We start from the raw sequence: 18176 nt of genomic DNA, 5'->3' as shown, positions 1-18176 counted from the left end.
CACACACGATCATGAGTCACTGTTGTTGTGTCATCTATGTTTAGTCTGATGTGACTTAACTGACCTCGTGACCCTGTAGTCAGAGTTAGTCTTGGCAGACTCTTTCACCCGATGCTTTCTGAGGATGACTCTTAACAGGTAACGACCGCTGACAGGTAATGCTTCAGTGAGATACAGAAGTGCTGTCTCACGGATGAACGAGGGCTGAAAAGAACTAAAGAAGAGGTGAACCACAGCTCAGAGCACTTTTGTGTATGTTTCCTCGCCTGTCAATCTCCTGCTACTGTAGAGGAAGACAGCGAGAGAGGAAAAGTTTGGCATCCTGCATCTTTTTAAAAGAAATGTAAACAGATGATTTTTTAAATATAGTTTAAAATATATAGTGTAACATTTGTATTGTTATATTAAACAATTGTTATATGTTATTGTTATATTTTTTTAAATTAATCAAGAGTGACAGTACAAACATTTACAGTTTTAAAAAGATAAAATGAATGCTGTTCTTTTACACTTTCCATGCATTAAAAAATACTGAGAATACTGAAAATATCACTGTTTCCACAAAAATATTAAGCAGCACACCAAATGTTTCTTGAGCATATTATAATGATTTCTGACAACTCATGACGACTAGTAATGGCTTAAAAAAAAAAAAAAATATATATATATATATATATATACAACCCGAATTCCGGAAAAGTTGGGACGTTTTTTAAATTTGAATAAAATGAAAACTAAAAGACTTTCAAATCACATGAGCCAATATTTTATTCACAATAGAACATAGATAACATAGCAAATGTTTAAACTGAGAAAGTTTACAATTTTATGCACAAAATGAGCTCATTTCAATTTTGATTTCTGCTACAGGTCTCAAAATAGTTGGGACGGGGAATGTTTACCATGGCGTAGCATCTCCTTTTCTTTTCAAAACAGTTTGAAGACGTCTGGGCATTGAGGCTATGAGTTGCTGTTGGAATTTGGTCCCATTCTTGCCTTATATAGATTTCCAGCTGCTGAAGAGTTTGTGGTCGTCTTTGACGTATTTTTCGTTTAATGATGCGCCAAATGTTCTCTATAGGTGAAAGATCTGGACTGCAGGCAGGCCAGGTTAGCACCCGGACTCTTCTACGACGAAGCCATGCTGTTGTTATAGCTGCAGTATGTGGTTTTGCATTGTCCTGCTGAAAAAAACAAGGCCTTCCCTGAAATAGACGTTGTTTGGAGGGAAGCATATGTTGCTCTAAAACCTTTATATACCTTTCAGCATTCACAGAGCCTTCCAAAACATGCAAGCTGCCCATACCGTATGCACTTATGCACCCCCATACCATCAGAGATGCTGGCTTTTGAACTGAACGCTGATAACATGCTGGAAGGTCTCCCTCCTCTTTAGCCCGGAGGACACGGCGTCCGTGATTTCCAACAAGAATGTCAAATTTGGACTCGTCTGACCATAAAACACTATTCCACTTTGAAATAGTCCATTTTAAATGAGCCTTGGCCCACAGGACACGATGGGGCTTCTGGACCATGTTCACATATGGCTTCCTTTTTGCATGATAGAGCTTTAGTTGGCATCTGCTGATGGCACGGCGGATTGTGTTTACCGACAGTGGTTTCTGAAAGTATTCCTGGGCCCATTTAGTAATGTCATTGACACAATCATGCCGATGAGTGATGCAGTGTCGTCTGAGAGCCCGAAGACCACGGGCATCCAATAAAGGTCTCCGGCCTTGTCCCTTACGCACAGAGATTTCTCCAGTTTCTCTGAATCTTTTGATGATGTTATGCACTGTAGATGATGAGATTTGCAAAGCCTTTGCAATTTGACGTTGAGGAACATTGTTTTTAAAGTTTTCCACAGTTTTTTTACGCAGTCTTTCACAGATTGGAGAGCCTCTGCCCATCTTTACTTCTGAGAGACTCTGCTTCTCTAAGACAAAGCTTTTATAGCTAATCATGTTACAGACCTGATATCAATTAACTTAATTAATCACTAGATGTTCTCCCAGCTGAATCTTTTCAAAACTGCTTGCTTTTTTAGCCATTTGTTGCCCCCGTGCCAACTTTTTTGAGACCTGTAGCAGGCATTAAATTTTAAATGAGCTAATTAAGTGGATAAAAGTGTAAAATTTCTCAGTTTAAACATTTGCTATGTTATCTATGTTCTATTGTGAATAAAATATTGGCTCAAGTGATTTGAAATTCCTTTAGTTTTCATTTTATTAAGATTTAAAAAACGTCCCAACTTTTCCGGAATTCGGGTTGTATATATAGTCAATTTAAATTGAAATATTTCACATATTACTGTTTTTACTGTATTTTTGATCAAAATAATGCAGCTCTGATCCAAGTTGTATATTTTTAAATGCTAATATAGATATTATTATTGTATTAAAAAAGTGATTAAGATTGAAACATTATTGCAAAGCAAATATAATTTATTTCTGCTGTTTCTGATTCTGGCTTAATGATCAGTGTTAAGTAAAGAATAGAATAGACCTCTAACATGAAGGGAATGAATGTATAATGATTTGTTTAAGTACTGGCTAAGAGCTTGTCCACAGTATTGTTAGTAATTAATTTTCTTCTTCTTTTTCTTTTATTTCAAGATAGAGTAGTTGTTTCTTTATTGAGGATACTCAGAAGCCAGAGTTGCTGTGCGACCCTAATGTGGGTTTAAGCTGCCATATTTGTGATAATCATAAATGTATTACTTAATATTCATTCATGAATATGGTTGTTTGTGTATTACTAATTTATGATTGTGTGAGGTGCTGAACCTTATGCAAATTGTATTGCATAAAAAAAAAAAACTGAAGCCTTGCTGTATGTTATTGTGTGACTATAATGGAAAGTTTGCAATGGAAATCTTGCCTTATGCCATTATCTCAATTACAATTCTGCATATTCAAACTTCACATTCTGCATGATCCCAGTAAGAGACACTCCAGGGCTAACAATGTTTTATAACTGATGTTAAAACATGAGACAACATTCCTTTACACTGTTTAATTTGAATATCTTTGAAATTTTAGTAGCAAATTGTAATGCTTTTGCCCATCGTAATGTTATCACTTACAGTAGTTGTGGTTTCTCTATATAAAGTACACAACCATTCAAAAGTTTAGGGTCGGTAAGATTTTTCATGTTCATCAATGCTGCATTTTCGCTACTGAAGACTGGAGAAATGACTGGTGAAAATTCAGCATGACCATCAGAGGCATACATAATATTTTAACTTTTCTATTTTGATGCATTTTAAAATTTTATGTATGCCTGATGGGAATGCTGAATTTTCAGCAGTCATCACTCCAGTCTTCAGTGTCACGTGATCCTTCAGAAATCATTCTAATATGCTGATGTGGTGCTCAAGAAACATTTCTCACTTTTGTGGAAACCTTGTTATTCAGGGTTCCTTGTTGAATAGAAAGTTCAAAATAACAGCCTTTATATGAAATTGAAAACTTCTGTACCATTATAAAAGTCTTTACTGTCGCTTTTGATTTAATGCATCCTTTCTGAATTAAAGTATTAATTTCCATTAAAGGTCCCGTTCTTCGTGATCCCATGTTTTAAACTTTAGTTAGTGTGTAATGTTGTTGTTAGAGTATAAATTATATCTGTAAAATTCTAAAGCTAAAAGTTCAATGCCAAACGAGATTTATTATTTAACAGAATGCTGTGACGCTAACAATCGAGGACAGGAGGCAGATGCAAGTAAAGAGTGTTTATTGACAGGAGTTGTGATGGATGAATGCTGGTGAGTGACGCAGGAACCACGATGGCAGCACAGACAGGTGAGTAGGTGATTTGAGTGCGTTGGTAGCGATGACGGTGGTGGTAGATCGGTGATCCGTGGTGATAATCCGTGAGTGACTGTGATAATCCAAAGGAGACCGAAACAGGAAACAGGGCAAGGACAGGAACACAGGAGCACGAACTGACATCAACACAAGGACCTCAAACAACGATCTGACAAACAGGAGACGAAAGACAGGGCGTTAAATAGGCGGTTGGAATGAGATGCACCTGCCGCTGATCAGGCGATCAGTGGCAACACCCACATGAACCAATCAACATGACATAACATGACTACAGCTGGAGATGGTGCATTCACGAACCGTGACAGTACCCCTCCTCCTAAGGACGCCTCCTGGCGTCCCCAGAATCTCTTACCTGTCGATTGTAATCATCGATAAGGGAGTGATCCAGGATGTCCCTAGCAGGTACCCAACTTCTCTCCTCCGGACCGTAACCCTCCCAGTCCACCAAGTACTGAAATCCGCGTCCCCTCCTTCTAGAGTCCAGAATTCGATTTACCAAATAGGTGGTCTCCCCATCTACGAGACGCGGCGGGGGAGGGACCGGGGTAGGCGGATTAATGGGAGAATGAAATACGGGCTTAATTTTGGACACATGAAAGGCAGGATGAATTCTCCTGTACGTAGGAGGGAGTTTAAGGCGGACTGCCACCGGACTAATGATTTTGGTGACAGTAAACGGGCCAATAAATTTGGGAGCCAATTTATTAGATACGGACCGGAGAGGAATATTCTTGGTAGAAAGCGACACCTTTTGACCCACGATGTATACGGGAGGCCTAGACCGGTGGCGATCGGCCTTGGCCTTGGTGCGCGCCCCCACTTGGAGTAGAGTCTCACGGGCTCTGGTCCAAGTGCGGTGGCACCTCTGGACGAAGGCGTGAGCGGAGGGGACCGCAACTTCGGATTCCATACTGGGAAAAATAGGTGGATGGTAACCTACACTACACTCAAAAGGAGATAGGCCCGTAGCTGATACTGGTAAGGTATTGTGGGCGTACTCCACCATAGACAATTGTTGGCTCCAGGAGGAAGGATTCTTGGAGACCAAACATCGCAACACCCTTTCCAAATCTTGGTTGGCTCTCTCGGTTTGACCATTGCTCTGGGGGTGAAACCCTGAGGACAGACTGACAGTCGCTCCCAGTAGTCTACAGAATTCTTGCCAAAATTTAGCCACAAATTGGGGCCCCCTGTCGGAAACCACGTCTATCGGGAGGCCATGTAAACGAAAGACGTGGTCTATGATGGTCAACGCTGTCTCCTTGGCTGAGGGTAATTTGGGCAAGGGAATAAAGTGGGCCGCCTTCGAGAACCGGTCCACCACGGTTAAAACTACTGTGTTGCCCTGGGAGGGCGGGAGGGCGGTAATAAAATCTAGAGCGATGTGGGACCAGGGTCTCGAAGGAACCGGCAGCAGTTGGAGTAACCCATCAGGGGGCCGATTGGAAGTCTTACCAGTGGCACAAACCGAGCAAGCCAAAACAAAACTGTGAATGTCGCGAGCCATAAGCGGCCACCAGAATCGTTGCTTGACTAAAAATCTAGTACGGTTAACCCCTGGATGGCAAGCTACATTCGAGCAATGTCCCCACTGGATAACGTTGGACCTTAATCCCTCCGGCACATATAAACAGTTCGGTGGGCACCCGGGCGAAGGCGTTGCCCCTTCTAAGGCCGTTCTGACCTTCGATTCGATCTCCCATGTGAGAGTGGAGACCACTAATGTCTCAGAAAAAATACACTCGGGAGTGGACGGGCATTCGGAATGGTCAAAAATACGCGACAAAGAATCGGGTTTGATATTTTTGGAACCCGGGCGGTACGAGATAGTAAAGTCAAAACGTCCGAAAAAAAGTGCCCACCGAGCCTGCCTGGAGTTCAACCTCTTGGCGGTGCTAATGTACTCTAAATTCTTGTGGTCAGTCCATACTATAAAAGGAACCCCCGATCCCTCTAACCAGTGTCGCCATTCCTCCAATGCCATCTTAACTGCCAACAATTCTCGGTTACCAATATCGTAATTTCGTTCTGCCGGAGATAAACGATATGAAAAATACGCACAAGGTTGGACCTTGTCGTCTAAGGGAGAACGTTGAGATAACACCACTCCTACCCCCACCTCTGATGCGTCGACCTCCACCACGAACTGACGTGTAGGGTCAGGGGTAATCAGAATAGGGGCTGAAATGAAACGGCTCTTCAGTTTGGCAAACACAGCCTCAGCTGTGTCTGATCACCTGAACGCAGTCTTGGCGGAGGTCAAGGCGGTCAGAGGTGCGGCTAGTTGGCTGAAGTTGCGAATGAAACGCCGGTAGAAGTTAGCGAACCCCAGAAACCTCTGTAGGGCCTTACGGGAATCTGGGCTTGGCCATTCTACCACAGCCTTAACCTTCTCGGGATCCATGCGTATTCCCTCAGTCGACACGATATACCCCAAAAATGGAGTTGACTGTGCATGAAATTCGCATTTCTCCGCCTTGACAAAAAGCCCATTCTCTAGCAACCTCTGAAGCACTCGTTGGACGTGCTGCACATGTTCCTGGAGAGAAGAAGAAAAAATCAATATGTCGTCCAGGTAGACATAAATGAACTGATCGATCATATCTCGCAGCACGTCGTTGACGAGTGCCTGGAAGACCGCTGGGGAGTTGGAGAGCCCGAAGGGCATAACCAAGTATTCAAAGTGCTCTCTGGGGGTGTTAAAAGCGGTCTTCCATTCATCCCCCTCCCTGATCCGAACCAAATGATACGCATTGCCTAAGTCCAGTTTTGTGAAAATTGACGCTCCCTGCAACCTCTCGAAGGCCGAAGACATCAACGGCAAAGGATAAGTATTCTTTACCGTGATGTTGTTCAGTCCCCGGTAATCAATACAAGGTCGCAGAGATCCGTCCTTCTTTCCCACAAAAAAGAACCCCGCCCCCGCAGGAGAAGAGGAAGGGCGGATGAATTTAGAAGCTAGAGAATCAGAAATATATTTCTCCATAGCCTCCCTCTCTGGAACAGAAAGTGAATAGAGTTTGCCCTTAGGCGGAGACTTACCTGATAGTAAATCTATGGCACAGTCGTAAGGACGATGCGGAGGAAGAGAAGCAGCCCGAGACTTACTTCAGATGGAGGTACTCAGCGGGCACGTTAGACAAATCCACCGCCTCCTCCTGCAACACAGACACAGACACAGACGGACAGGCAGACACTAGACAAGACTCATGACACCTTTTACACCAAGACAAAATGGAGTTAGAGAGCCAGTCAATGCTAGGGTTGTGGAGGAGGAGCCAAGGGTGTCCGAGGACAATGGGTGCCAGGGGAGAGTCAAGGATGTGAAAAGAGATGGTCTCGGTGTGATTGGAACGAGGCGCAGCATGGGTCCTGGTTCTCCCACACCGCTGTTCCCCACAATGCCGCCCTCCCAGAGAGCAGGGTCAGAACGAAGGCCACTTTGGCCCTCTCACTGGCGAAAGTTCTAGGCTGGAGGGCAAAATGCATATCACAACGGTTAAGGAAAGCTCTACAATAGTCGGGCTCACCCGAGTACGCTTCCGGAATCGGCAGGCGTGGTTCTGGCTGGGAGGGGGCCTCCGATGGTGCTGGTGGAACAGGCGGTGTGAGTGGCGCAGTGGGAGCTCGTAATAGCTGGAACTGTTGGGTGAGCTCGGACACCTGCGTCACTAAAGCCTGAACCGCGCGACCAGTGTCGTTAAGAGTCTGCTCCTGGGAGTCCATCCTCCGAACACTGGCGCTGAGGAATTCTTCGAGGGAGGAAGATTGATTACTCGCTGCCTCCATGTTGGTCAGATCGTTCTGTGACGCTAACAATGGAGGACAGGAGGCAGATGCAAGTAAAGAGTGTTTATTGACAGGAGTTGTGATGGATGAATGCTGGTGAGTGACGCAGGAACCACGATGGCAGCACAGACAGGTAAGTAGGTGATTTGAGTGCGTTGGTAGCGATGACGGTGGTGGTAGATCGGTGATCCGTGGTGATAATCCGTGAGTGACTGTGATAATCCAAAGGAGACCGAAACAGGAAACAGGGCAAGGACAGGAACACAGGAGCACGAACTGACATCAACACAAGGACCTCAAACAATGATCTGACAAACAGGAGACGAAAGACAGGGCGTTAAATAGGCGGTTGGAATGAGATGCACCTGCCGCTGATCAGGCGATCAGTGGCAACACCCACATGAACCAATCAACATGACATAACATGACTACAGCCGGAGACGGTGCATTCACGAACCGTGACAAATGCAGCACATTTTGCTGAGGACAGCGAGCTTCCTCAATCTCAATCAGTTTAATGCCGGATTCGCACAAAGATTATTCTTGAAAGATAGAGCAGTTCCCTCTTTGTCTGGAGAAGGCGTTGTTTATTGTCCACAACCGGTAAGTGTATTTTATTATTTAAGTTGGTGCGTTTAACAGTTTCTGTAACTTATTACACAAAGGACAACGCTGTTTAGCTTTGTTAACTAGAAGCGCGATTTTCATGCGCATCTCGTCAGTAAAAATGCTCCTGTGATTATAAGTACATCTCCAGCATGTGCGTTCTTTTACTGTCTATGGTTCAGATCAGGATTGCCAGGTTTTCAAAACAAATCCTGCCCACTTGCTTCTCAAAACTAGCCCAATCGCGTTTCCAGGAGGGCAGCACACGCTCAGCTGGTGTCGAATCACAACACAGGAACCGCTGGCACAATCAGAACTCGTTACGTATTTCTGAAGGAGGGATTTTATAGAACAAGGAAGACATCAGGCCGTTTTTATGACAGTGAAAACAGCGGTATACAGATAGGTGAATTGTGTGAAAAATACTGAGTTTTTTTTACATGCGAAACATGAACACGTTATATTGCACACTGTAAACACAATCAAAGCTTCAAAAAGCACGAAAAAACGGGACCTTTAAAACAAACAAAAATACTGTTTGTATAGTGTATTGTATTACATTGTTGTACATAGCTGACGGACTGACCATCACTGATTTTGTGTAATTTGTAGTTTGAAGTTATAAACTGACTGTGTGGTTTGTTCCCAGACTCGGCTGCTGCTGGATGTGGTGGAGGATGAGAACACGGCACAAGAGAACAGAAGAGAGATGGCAGATGTTTTACTTAATGCCCTGATGGACAGACAGCAGCACAGACAGACATGGAGGGACAGGTATGTGCCAGTGTGCTAAACTTCAGTGAAGTGTATAGAAGAAAGGATTTTTTTCTTTTTAAGTTTGCAAAGGACAATCCTTCAGGCCAGGAGAGTTCACACAACCACACGCATACACATGTGCTGATAGCCCATTGACTTCCTTCCTCTGAGATAAGGGCGACTGAGAGACATAGACCATTTGTTCCGATAACACAGCGAACCAGCCGTACACACACACATATATATATGCATACCAACACATTAGCACACACTACTCCTTTCTCTTGCTTTATTATTTTCCATCAGACTACTGTGTGTGTGCATGTGTGTGTGGTTATCTGTCTTCATTCAGCTCTGACCATTAGTCAGTATTACTATGACTAAATGACTAAATTTCCCCCTTGAAATTCTTGCATCTTAGCTTTAACAAAAATAAGGACTCCTCCCTGTCTTCTGTAAAGTGGCCCCTTTAAGGGGGTCGTCCCCTCACTTTGACCTCAGAGTGACGCCCAGGGCTGCTGGTACCTGTAAACAGTGCTGATGTTTTGCTAAAACTGCATTCTTAAATCAGATGATGAAAACTACGAACCAGACCATGATTCATTTGTCAGATGGCGTCAAGGACACAGGCACACACACTTTTAGCCCTGTGTGGTATGGCATGGTAATTTGGTATGTTTCCTCTACATAATGGTTTATTATAGTTAATTAGATGCTGTTGTTAACTGAATCACATTATCCAATATAGTTTTGTAGAAATTTCTGAAACACACTGTTGATAGTGGCTGATATTGTATTAACTATGATAAAAATGCATTTAGTATATGCATAAATAACACAAATTATAAATTACAGTATGTTTTCTACGAATCGCTGCAGTTTTCAGTTGAAATAAACAATAGAGGCAATGAAACTCCCAACAACTTTTATTATTTTGCACTCAAAGTTTGATTTTCAGCTCCACAGTGTTGATTAATAAAGCTTAATTTTTGCGAAATTACATTAGGAATATTATGTTATATATTCAAAACAATTTTAACTTGTTGCAAGATTTCAAAACTGCGACATTTGAACATTAGCCTCACATATGCAGCTTCATACAGTATGTATGGGTTTTCATAGTCAGTAGGTTTGTTCTGTAGTTTTTGCCGTTGTGTTGAGTAAACCCTTTGTTGTTAATTAAAAGTTTTTGATTGGAAAAAGACAGAAGACTATATGAATATTTTGAGTTTATTGAATGTAACTGGTGGTTGTTTTAAGCTATCCTTGTTTTTGTTTTTTTGTTGGCAGGCCTATACCTTTCTGGCGCCTGAAGAAGTTGAATTAAAAAACATATATATATATATATATATATATATATATATATATATATATATATATATATATATATATATATATATATATATATATATATTTTTTTTTTTTTTTTTTTTTTTTTTTTTGACGGGGCCCACCACCATTACACACAGTATGGAGTTGCACTTGAGTGGTGAAGAGCTCTGGTACAAATCCTGCGAAACTATGCTTCAAACAAAACAGCTCAAACCTGCATATAAGGAAGTTCAAATTGCACAGTTGCATTAACAAATGCATTTTTATATCAGTTTTGCATTTGTTAATGCTATCAAGTAGTTTTAGGCTTGGGTTTGGTGTAGGACATATTTCCAACACAATAGATCATTAACTTTAAGCGACATTCCCCGGGTATTTGAATATTACATTTAAAAAAATCAAATGTGGAGAAATATGTCACCCTTTTTTCACCAACAATTTGTACCTTATAGTCTTAGTTTCATCTCACTGCTGAAGAAACTGAGCGGTTACTTACACATACACTAGCCTGTTCAAAAAACTAAGCCTGTTCACTAAGCTGTTCATAAAGCTACCTTCACTCCCCTGTGTGCACACACTGCAGTGTGTTTGAACTCATCCCTTTCCACTATCACTTCCTGCCCCCCTTCTGGAGTGAGATAACGTCACTCTTCGAAACATCAGGCACAGGTCTGTAAAGTAGCTGTCAACAAATCGCATTTAGGGAGGGGAGGCAGATAGCTCAAGCTAAGGTTAAGACACGCTGTTAAGACGAAAATGAACTCATAGCTGATAATATCTCCGTCGACACGAGCTGATAAAGTGAACATCATACACCATGCTCTGCTCACCTGAATGCGGTGATGTATTAATACTATTATCTTGACAGACTGTTATAACACAGACACAAACATCCATTTCTGACCACTCTTCTTGAAAAGAAACTTCTTGGAGCAGCGTGCTAAATCATGTCGCTTATTTTGCAGTGAAAGGCTATGATTGTTTTATTAATTTAGTATGCAGCAGGCCTGACATTATGCCTTTCTTTTGTCTCTGTGTCTGTGTTTTGAGTGGTAAAACCGGGTGATGGATGGTTGGCGCTACAGGCTCATAAACATAAGCACAGCCGGCTGATTGATTAAGGCTTTTATTGTCTTACAGACATTTGCTTTCTTAAACAGTAGTTGGAATGTTGCAGACTGTGGGGCCTCTGGACCTGCTTTCAGCTATCTGAAGTTACCCTGAGGGACAGAGATGCTGAATGTGACTGTAGGCTTCTCCTGTTGACTTATGGGTACTCAGGCTTATTAACTTACCTAATGCACTGATGCAGGTCACCTCCAGACGTTTTGGCTCTTTATGTTAACCTGTTTTGATCGACTGGTTAAAAATATGTTTGGCACATTTTTGTCGTTTACTTTTTATTTTTCTCTTCCAATGTGAAAATGACAAGACAGATTCCCGAATTCACACATGATATCCTATGAATTATTTTACTTGGCTTTTACTGGAATCTCTTTTTTCCCCATAGCACACAATATGTGGAATTTAAATTGGGTAAATAAACAGCGAAGCCAAAAATAATACATATAATACATTGATTGAAGTGGTTCTGAGGCCCCCTTGGACGTTTGCTGAAGCCTCCTGGTTGAGCTCTTTTATAATGAAGGGGTAAGTGCAATGTGTGTAAAGCGAACCATATATGCATATCCATCTGTGCTTTTGGAATATTCTGTAATGATTTGCACTTTAAAATGTTGCTGTGTCTGTGCCATAGGTCAAAATCAAACACTTACAGAAGGAAGACCTCTTAGAGATTCATTTGCATTGGCAGACGCAAGGGCTTGACCTTGAGGTTTTTGTTTCATCCATATGCAAGCTGCAGTGTTGTGGGTCAAAACCCATTGATCTCACACTCTTTATGCCTGCACAGACACGCTGCAATGAGAGTTTATGAAAAAAGTACAAATGTGAACACACGCTCAGATAGAACCGACCTTGCTCAGGTAGATCTACATCCCTCCGTTGACCTCTGCAGGGGTCACAGTCCATTCCTGCGGTGGGCAGATTGGGTGTTTGGGAGGTGATGAAGGGGGCAGTGCCAGGAACAGCTGTGTGGTTTGTAGTGACCGTGCTAACTGCTGTAGGCTTTGTAAGGTCATTATATGATAATGAAAATTATTACTGAATTACATAGGGGTTCTGGAGATGGGAGGGGAGTGAACGGGCCTGAGTTTGATAAATGATCTCTGACAATGCCCACCTGTCTCCAACCCCCTTCTTTCAGTCTCACCCTCTGTTATATTTTCCCTCTTTTCCTTTTAATTTAATTTCTGTGTTTTTGCTAATTTTTATTTATTTATTTTTATTTTTTTTGCATAATCACTAAATTCCGAAAAGTAATAGAGTGAAAAATGGAGCAATATGAGAAGTGTGAGAGGAAATGTGCATCTGTGTGCATGTGTAGTGTAAAACCACAGGAGAGAGCAGCTACTGTTCATACTTTATATCAGATAATGGAAAAATGAGCTCACCCTCCCCTTGATATTCAAACTGTCTGTCAGGTTTAAGTGGACAGGACAGATTTAGGGCATAATTTACTAAAGCATGTAGGTCATGCAAAACCAGTTTTTCATAGACAAAAAGAGCAGGAGATCATGCACTTGGATGAATGGCTCTATTAAAGGCTTAAGTCATGAAACATTTTATTTAAATTTTAAGAAAGATTTATGAACTGCAAAAGACTTCACTTAATATGCTCTCTACAGTATTTCCTTGTGATATTTTGAAAATGTCTCTAAACATATTGGCAACATTTACAAGGTTCAATTCATCAACATTGATTAAAGCATTAGATATCATAATATATACAAATATTATTACAATTTACAAGAACATTGTTTTCTCTTTTGAAATTTAATTTATGATGGTTTGGAGCTCAAGAAACATTTCTTATTATTTTCAATGTTGATAATGGATGTGCTGCTTAATATTTTTGTGTAAACCTTGATACTTTTTTTTCAGGATTTGATGAGAAGAGACCTTTTTTTTTGCTTCATAAATGTTTATAAGTGACCTTTACTGACCCTAAACTTTTGAATGGTAGTGTTTAAAGAAATTAATAAATGCTGAAAAGGTATAATGCATACATTAACTAGTGTTAACTTATAGAATTTTATTACAAAGTGTTAAAAAAATGTTTGAATTGAGTTAATCATTCATAACCACAATGCATTGTGGCAAATGTTTGTTTGCATTTGAGCGATTGAGTGTTGCATCCTGGAGGCTGCAGCTACCCTCATCACTCACCCTCAGTGCATGACCTCTGACCTCAGGCTCTGAATGTCTGTATTTTAGTAAGTGTGTTGTGACCTAACGTACTTCACCTGGGTGGAAACCTTCTGAACAGAAATGCCACAGGCTGTCATCACATACTCATACACACACACACACACACACACACACACACACCCACACACACACACACACACACACACACACACACACACACACACACTGAAAGGTCATGTAGTTCAGAGGGCAAGCAGAAGTGTCTCCACGGACTAGAATATCAAACACCAAACATTACACATATAGACAAACATGATTGCTAACACTATAATATCGAAATTACTTTAAGTAATGCACAATCCTATTTCTCTTCCATTCCATTTGGCTGAGGCAAACGTGTATTTATTCTTAATAATAAAAAAAAATATGTAAATGAATGTGAAATCACATTATTTTTATGCTTAAATTTTAATTTATCAGTATTTTTTTATACATTACTGTAGGACCTTTATAATGTTAAGGTCTGTGTAACGATATCAACCTTCATATTCATCCGGAAGAAGGAGGCGGGAACCGGCGGACAATCAAAAACATTTTAATAACAAAATAAACACAAAACCGCGCACCAGCCCCTCACGGACGACTGGTGCGCATAAAATAAAAACCAAAACACAACTAAAAGCCCAGGCCTGGTCCTCTCTCGTCCTTCACTGTCGTCGCTCCAGTTTTATATCCTTCCATCTCCTCCATGGGCCTCGAGACCGGTGGGACGAACAGGTGTAGTTCATCTCCAATCACTCCCCCGGCCTCGCTCCCATGTCCCTCGGCCCCGCCCCACTCGTCACATACCCCCATCGCCCCTCGCAGGCCGGGGGGTACTCCCGAGACTGCGCTCTACTCCCCCCCCCCCTCCCTCCGGGGGGCCGCTCCCGGGGACCTGCGGGAACCTGGGGGTAGGACAGGCGAGGCGAGAGAAAAGGAGATGGAAGGAGGAGCGACAGAGACGAGAGAGGGGAGAGAGGAAAAAAAAAAAAAAAAATCCGGTTCCCAGACGCACCGCTGCTCGGCCCTCCACCAGCTGGGTGATCTCCTCCGCGGTGCCTGGCGGTGGCACTGGACGGCCCTCGGCGGACGGCACGACACTCCTCCGCCGCCCGGTGGACGGCGACGGCTCCTCCGGTTTTGGGCAGCCGGCAGGAGTCCCCCGTTCCCTGCTCCTCCCCGTTCCGGCGGAGGCAGCAGGCTCCGGCCACCTGGCGAACGGCGCCGACTCCTCCGCTCCCTCACGGACGGCAGCCGTCTCTCCACATCGTGGGCGGCCGGTAGCGAGCTCGCCCGTCCCCCGGCAACTCGCTCCAGTCCACCGCCTCGAGCGTCCATGGCGGCACACTCCTCGCCAGCTCGATGGCACCGCGGATTCACCACAGCGGCGAGGGATCTTCAGCAGCGCGTCCCTCCTTCTCCCGGGTTACGGCACCACTGTAATGATAAACAACCTTCATATTCATGAAGGAGGCGGGAACCGGCGGACAATCAAACAACATTTAATTTCAAAATAAACACAAAACAGCGCACCAGCCCCTCACGGACGACTGGTGCGCATAAAATAAAAACCAAAACACAACTAAAAGCCCAGGCCTGGTCCTCTCTCGTCCTTCACTGTCGTCGCTCCAGTTTTATATCCTTCCATCTCCTCCATGGGCCTCGAGACCGGTGGGACGAACAGGTGTAGTTCATCTCCAATCACTCCCGCGGCCTCGCTCCCATGTCCCTCGGCCCCGCCCCACTCGTCACATACCCCCATCGCCCCTCGCAGGCCGGGGGGTACTCCCGAGACTGCGCTCTACTCCCCCCCCCCCTCCTCCCTCCGGGGGGGCCGCTCCCGGGGACCTGCGGGAACCTGGGGGTAGGACAGGCGAGGCGAGAGAAAAGGAGATGGAAGGAGGAGCGACAGAGACGAGAGAGGGGAGAGAGGAAAAAAAAAAAAAAAAAAAATTCCGGTTCCCAGACGCACCGCTGCTCGGCCCTCCACCAGCTGGGTGATCTCCTCCGCGGTGCCTGGCGGTGGCACTGGACGGCCCTCGGCGGACGGCACGACACTCCTCCGCCACCCGGTGGACGGCGACGGCTCCTCCGGTTTTGAGCAGCCGGCAGGAGTCCCCCGTTCCCTGCTCCTCCCCGTTCCGGCGGAGGCAGCAGGCTCCGGCCACCTGGCGAACGGCGCCGACTCCTCCGCTCCCTCACGGACGGCAGCCGTCTCTCCACATCGTGGGCGGCCGGTAGCGAGCTCGCCCGTCCCCGGCAACTCGCTCCAGTCCACCGCCTCGAGCGTCCATGGCGGCACACTCCTCGCCAGCTCGATGGCACCGCGGATTCACCACAGCGGCGAGGGATCTTCAGCAGCGCGTCCCTCCTTCTCCCGGGTTTCGGCACCACTGTAACGATAAACCTTCCTATTCATCCGGAAGAAGGAGGCGGGAACCGGCGGACAATCAAAAACATTTTAATAACAAAATAAACACAAAACAGCGCACCAGCCCCTCACGGACGACTGGTGCGCATAAAATAAAAACCAAAACACAACTAAAAGCCCAGGCCTGGTCCTCTCTCGTCCTTCACTGTCGTCGCTCCAGTTTTATATCCTTCCATCTCCTCCATGGGCCTCGAGACCGGTGGGACGAACAGGTGTAGTTCATCTCCAATCACTCCCCCGGCCTCGCTCCCATGTCCCTCGGCCCCGCCCCACTCGTCACAGTCTGTATAAAGCAATATTAAATACAGTATTTGTTCTGAGTTTGTCACATCACAGAAAAAATGTGTTTTTAACCACTCAGCCAAATTTGAATGATAAAAAGCAGCCAAGTAAATAAAATAAGATATCAAAATCAGGAAATAAGCAGTATAATCTCTCTCAAACGCTGTGGGCGTGTCCGCTGTCTGTGCTGAAACCACACCCACTCGCGAGAAAGGTGCTGTCTCTCTCAACTGTCAAATACCACTACAACCTGAATGGATGCTTCCTCTATGGATGCTTCCGCAGCTTAATTGGATTTACACAGCCATTCATGTTTGGTAATATGGATTTACGTAACGAAGGCATAGCTAGCTAGTAAACTGTTGGCTGTAGTAATTATTAGTAATGACAGTAACTCGCAATTGAGTGGGCAGACCTCTCATGTTAATGCACTCTAGTTGTTAGGTGTGTTCGACCTGAACATCAAAGTATCACGAGAGCAATTCGAAAGCATGAGGAGCCATCTGCTCTCTATATTGTAGCTCTTATGTTACTTTGATGCCATACCAAAGCCACTAGAGGGCAAGCCTGCCTCCTGTAGCCAAAAAAGTGTAGCGGCTAATGCTAATGCTGCCGGTTCAGTCCTTGGGAAAGGAGACCAGAGGCCAGTTTTTTTATTTTTTTTTTGTATGTCAGTAGAGGAGTGGCTTCACTAAGCTGAATAAACAGTTTATTAGAGGAAAAAGCTTATCATTCAATGAATCGATAGCCTACTGGCTAATCTCCAACATGTTTTACACTAAGCAATAGTTTTGGATTGAACTATTTTTAGAGTTTGCACCAAAAAATGCTGTTTCATAAGAGAAGTCATTGACTTTTTCGACAGGTGCGATTCAGCTTACGGCACTTCTCATTCATTCCTATGGTATACGTAAACGGCGATTGAGTGACGCACAACTCTGACTGAAATTCAGTGAAGTCAAGGCTGTAACATGATTGGATATTAAGGCCCATGTGATCCAAGTTGACGGTTACGCTTCCTCCAGTAGTAAGTAATACAGACCCTTTCATCTCGCAATGGAAACACAGTCTCTGGCCATACAACGATCGGTCTGCGCTGCACTGCCCTTTCTTACACACTTCTTAAAGTGTTGGGGAGGGGCCATGATCTGTGGCTCCAGTGTGTCATCAAGACATTTTCAGCTTAATTTGAGTCTTACAATTTAGTCATTTATGTGCTTTTGTCATAATTAGTTGACAAATGTTTAAAAAAACATTTCTATTTATTTTTGCTGAGCTTTTACTAAGCTTTATTTTATTTTTTTCATTTTAGTTATTTCTATACTTGTTCTGGTTGTTTCCAAGGCAACATTGGTTTTTCATGTAATATTTGTATTTTAATTTAATTTTAGCTTTATCTCAATTACTAGAAACAATAACAAAACTGCAACTGCATTAAATTTAGATTATGAAATTTATGAAATCTATAAAATTATAAAACAATTTTTTCGATTAGGAAAGATATCAACTCATGCCGGATCAAATCATACATGCCACCACAACATGGCACGACACAACACTTACTAAAAATGCAGCGCAAAAACAACAGAAACTAACATGTTAATTCATGTAAATCCACACTCTACATTTTTTAGGAGTAACACAAAAGCTAGACTTAAAAGTACCATTCCCAATAACTGAATGTACAACATATTGCATATTAACATATTCACATTTGGTTTTCCCTCTGTCTTTATTCCTCAGTCTCACTTTCACTGGCACACAAATTCACTCCACCAGTTGTCGTCTCATGAGGAACAGGGTGTCTCCATAGCTGTCAATCCTGTGGCATATCTTTT

The 18176-nt window shown here is 43.4% G+C and overlaps 1 pseudogene; it reads left to right on the top strand.

The window, feature by feature from the left end:
* The window catches only part of LOC132106641 (alpha-ketoglutarate-dependent dioxygenase FTO-like), a 183521-nt pseudogene that overhangs the window by 79639 nt on the left and 85706 nt on the right, over window positions 1-18176 (top strand).

Source organism: Carassius carassius, chromosome 2, assembly GCF_963082965.1.
Source record: "Carassius carassius chromosome 2, fCarCar2.1, whole genome shotgun sequence".
Classification (NCBI taxonomy): Eukaryota; Metazoa; Chordata; class Actinopteri; order Cypriniformes; family Cyprinidae; genus Carassius; species Carassius carassius.
Note: the sequence above shows the minus strand (reverse complement) of the source record. Positions and strands in the feature narration are given on the sequence as shown.